This window comes from Anarrhichthys ocellatus, unplaced genomic scaffold (assembly GCF_004355925.1).
Source record: "Anarrhichthys ocellatus isolate YVR2014 unplaced genomic scaffold, GSC_Weel_1.0 scaffold13, whole genome shotgun sequence".
NCBI lineage: Eukaryota > Metazoa > Chordata > Actinopteri > Perciformes > Anarhichadidae > Anarrhichthys > Anarrhichthys ocellatus.
Genome location: NW_022280043.1, coordinates 629470 through 634491, shown reverse-complemented (window position 1 = coordinate 634491; position 5022 = coordinate 629470).

The following is a 5022-nucleotide window of genomic DNA, read 5'->3' as shown; positions in this document are numbered from 1 at the left end:
GTGTGTGTGTGTGTGTGTGTGTGTGTGTGTGTGTGTGTGTGTGTGTGCTCAATGGAAACAGGCCGAATAGGCTGGAGCACACCCAAGCTTCAAGTATCCTAACTGTAAGATTTCCAAATTTGATAATCTTATCCATGGGGAAAGTAGAGGCTTGTATTTGATGTTGAGGTTGACACACATGGACCAAGCTGTTTTTTCCACATCCGCACGTTCTGGTGCTACGCTTCCAGCCAGTCGGGATAAAACCAGTGACTGGAAAATATAGAGCCCAAAGCATACAACAGACAGACCAAAGTCAACACACCATGAAATATCGCCTCAGCTGGATATTTGAAATAATAGTTAATGATAAGTTACTGGGTGTATCACGTGAAGTAAAATAGCTCTTTTCTATTATTATTCCTGGGGTCGTCCTGCCTATGCCACGTCTATTAACAATAAACTTTAAACCTTTTGGTAGACAGACAAAATGATTTCATGAGAAAGGGAAACTGTTCAGTTTTATACCTCACCATCAAAACTGACTGGCAGTACTAATAATTAAAATAATCACCAGAACAGCTGGAACACACCATGGTAACTGCATGCTCGTGACAACAAGCATAGTTTAATGCTTGGAAATGCATTTGAGTCATTCATAGGGAAACCCATTGTCTTTGTGCTTGGGATCAGAACAGTGTATAATATTGGGAGTAATTATTGAATGCCATCAGAGATATATTTCCTAACATTTGGTTTGGTTCAATAATCTGATGTTTCTTTTTAAATTCAATTCATGTGAATTATGTGAATCTTGAAATGCAACTGGAATCAATTCTTCTCTTGACGTTCACTACCAACTGTGAAATGTAGTAAACATGGATGCATTTCTACAACCTCATTTCCCTCACAAAAGAGAGTCTGCCAGCAGTGGCATCAATAAAGTAAAAAAAATCTGTTTGCAGCTTTTGAATTTTATAACAGCACGCTGACTTTTTTCGACAGTTCCCTGATAGTTTGGAGCAAAAGCTTTTCAGAAGTGAAATGTATACACCGGCAAAAGCAATCTCTGATTTATGTGTTTTGATGAGGCCTCGTTTTCCATCTGATCTCAGTTGCAGACAGAGAAGAAATACAGTTTGACAGAAGTTGTTGGTTTTGAGTGGGGAAATTGCCATCCTCAAAAGTTCTCCAATGACCTTGGAGCAATATCAAGATATGGAGCGTTTAATGATTTAGCTCAGATTAATATCAACACAAAGCCATAGAGTTATTATAACCAGATTGAGCTGATGTGATCAGTGAGTTGGTAGCCAATAAGCCCAGTCACTGGCAGCGGGAGGCAGATTGTGGGGGGGTTTGAGCAGCCAGCCGACGACAGCGGCGGCGGGTGAAGAGCAGCTCTGAGGAGTGGAAAGATTGAAAGGTGGAAGAGTGTGTTTTACTGCGGCCCCGAGTATACAAACCCACATCAGATTGGAACCCGAGTCCTCACGCATGAGTCACCGCCATCACCCGTCTCTTGAAAACCCCACATGGAGATCTTCAACAATACTCTCTTCACCACCAGTGTTGATGAAGAGCACAAGCAGGCCCTTCTCTCAACATTGCACTTCCTGTCCTGCTTTCAGGAATGCAGGGAGCGGGACATCAGTGAAAAGGGCCTTGGTGATGGGATCCACATGACGTCCAACTGATGTTAAAGAATCCAAAGGAGGATTTCACGTGGCAACCGCGCGTGCAACTACTACGGTGGGCAAACATGTCAAAGATTGCAGCTTACGTGATATCTATGTCTCTTTGTGGTTGCTTTGCTGTGATTGGACAACAGCTGTTTGGAGTAAGGTGTAGCAAACTGTCAATTTCATGACAACAGGCAGCTCAACTAAAGTAAGATCATGTGAAATTCCTTTTGTTCTTGCATGAGAGAACAATATGAATAATGTGGCTGTAATGCTGAGTTACATGTGTGGCTGTGTGGCTGTATGATGGTAAAATAGCAAACAATAGCTTGATCTTTGCCACAGAGTGAAGGGTGTTGAGCTGTTGTGTTCTCATAAAATGTCTTTTATAACTGAGGCAGATGTTACTTTTTGCTTTTGAATCTTTCCAGTCCCATCTGACAGATCTTTTTGTATTTATAGAAGCAGACATGTGTACTTATGTATCTGGCAGAATTTATGACCACATTTTTGGTTGATAAATGTTAGGACCATAAAAAGGCCATCTGGTACTTTTATAATGAGAATAACAATCAAATGAATAATACAAAAATAATGACTTGTGTACTTGCAAACACTAAAGATGAGGCTATGAGATTGCAGACACTGAGTTGATAGTTGCACCTCACACATTACAGTGTTTGGATTGGGACGGAGTGGAGGATCGGGCTGGGCACTGACCCCCCCCTCAGTGGGTAAACTCTACACACTGCAGCCATTCAGTTGGCGAGGCTCACTGGATAAAGTTAGGATTGTTTGTCAGCGGGCTGTAATGCCAGGAATGCTCAGTGCTGGCTCTCTCTGTGTGAGTGTCTCTCACACTTTACTTTACCTCTCCAGCAGCAGTTTGGATCTGCGGTAAAACCCCCACGCTCCCTGAACTCTGCAGTAAAATAACAGATTCAATTTCTCTTCTTCAGGCTATTTTGGTACCCCGAAACCCACACACACACGAACACACACACACACACACACACACATCCACCACCTCAAATTACCCCACCCTCTGCCTCCCAATGCCCCCATTAGAGACCGTCCTGTCTATACTCTTTGCACTGGCGTGTTCTAGCATGTTCCATCCGGCCATCATGACATCACTTTCTAAATGAGCAGACACATGGATGTGAGCACACACACACACACACACACACACACACTTTGGTCTGGTGATTCACAGCTTTAGTCAAACCAGTGTGCAGCAGCGTCTGAGTCCTGCTCAACTCTCAGATCCAAGTCTGTTTGGAGTTTTAATAGAGAGAAAGAGAGAATGAAGAAAATAACTTTGTTATATCAATTTATTTGTCATTTACATTTCATTTACTTTATTGGCTGCATTAGTGGTTAATACATGATTTATTAAAGCTTTACTAATCAGCAATTATTCTAAACCAAAACATGAAACAGTCTAATACAAACTTAAAGGAACTGTTTTGCTTAGCTTAGCTTAGCTTAGCTTAGCTTAGTTTAGTTTAGCACAAAGACCTGGTTTTCTCTGACATTTTAAAATATTCCTACCAGCACATTTAAAGCTTGAAACAGAAATGTAAACATGACAAGTTGTTGTTTTACTTGGAGATATGTACTGTAACTGTTCCACTAAGTAAAAGACGCTTTTTAGTTGATGTAACTTACAGAAGTATTTGATTAATGAAGCAATACAGCAGTATACCAAGTACTAAGTAAAAGTCAAACACTTAAATGTATTCACTTTTTTTCTTACTTAAAGAATATGAATATTATCAGAAACATGCACTTATAAATGTGCATCAAAAGTTAAAATAATCCGACTTATGCAGAGTGATCCCTGTCACTGTTTGTTTTTATATTTCACTGACTTACATCTGATGCATTCAAGTATAAGCAGACTTTCAATGTTGTAGTTGCAGCAAAAGTTGAACTAGTTGTTTTGCTGTTTCATTGTTTGATTAATAATAATAATGCATCACATTTAATGAAAGGATCATACATTGTGTTTGTGAAATCTTAAAGCCCATGCACAACCACATACAGATTTATTTTACTTATGTTGCCGAATACAACTCTTCAAACGTTTTGTTGTCCATGGGTGCGACAATTTACCCTGTGTTCAGTGTTATCATCCATCTTAGAGTTTGGTGATATCATATAAAACTCAGCATGGCTACACTCAACTAACACCTGATTACAGGTCCAATAAGCCATCGATTGAAAACTCCAATGTGGGTGAGCAGGGCATTTGATTTGCAAAGTAACTTTGGCTGTCAAATAAAAGTAGTGGAGTGAAAAGTACAATGGTTCTTTTTGAACTGCAGTGACTAGAGGGATAGCGTAACCTAACAAGTACCTCGATATTGTACAGTTCTTGAGTAAATTGACTTTGTTACTTGTATAGGATACATTGTTTTTTAACCAACCAAGAGCCCTTACATTGACTGTATGACTTCTTACTCAGTTGAAGAAAACTTTAGTGTTATGCAGGCGAAAAAATCTTTATTACTTTGTTGCTCTCCAGATTTTCATGTTTTCATTGCTATCTAGGGAGAACCCTGCCTCTCCACATTTTCGTGTTTTCAGGCAAGTTTTCATGTTTCATATTTCCAAATAAGTTCAGAATTAAAGGCTTTTCTGTCAGATAAGAAATCTATCTTATAGTCACAACTTTTTCAAATCCCATTGATTTGTGCTAAAGTTAAGTTAAAAATGTTGGAGATACAAGGTTTTCACCTGACAACAGCAACTTGTGATTTATAGTACAATTATTCCTGACTGCAGGCTTTGTGGCTTATTGTAAAGTGTGGGTTTCCTCTTTATAATACACCCGGAGATAACTGTGCCACAGTTGTTTGGACTCTTTCTCCTCATGAAGAACGTGTGGACATTTCTCAAAGCCGTACCCCGGCAACACAGCAACACAGCAACACACACACATTTCCTCCAGCTGAGGCTGCAATGTCAGCTTGCTCCAATCATTCAGTTCAGCTGAGACATGTGTTTCCCCTTTGCACCCTCAGGATGATGTCACATCCACAGAGTCATGTGCTCCCCAAGTACAGCTTAATCTAAAACATCTCCATTTCCTGACTCAGTTTGATCTGGATTGAGCCTTTCAAGTTTGTCTTGTGTCAGAGGCGACAACATAGAGCGAAATAATGCACCGAACACAGGCCCGACGTTAGAAGCGTAATAGATAGTGGGTAAGTGGGACATTATAATCGCTCCCTTGGGTGAATAAATCTCAAGAGAGGTAATAGCACAGATACCGGGCCAGGGCAAGTTTGATTTGTGTTGTGGCAAGAAATTGTGAAATCTCTGTCATTACTGTGTCTCTGTCCTGTCATCACCC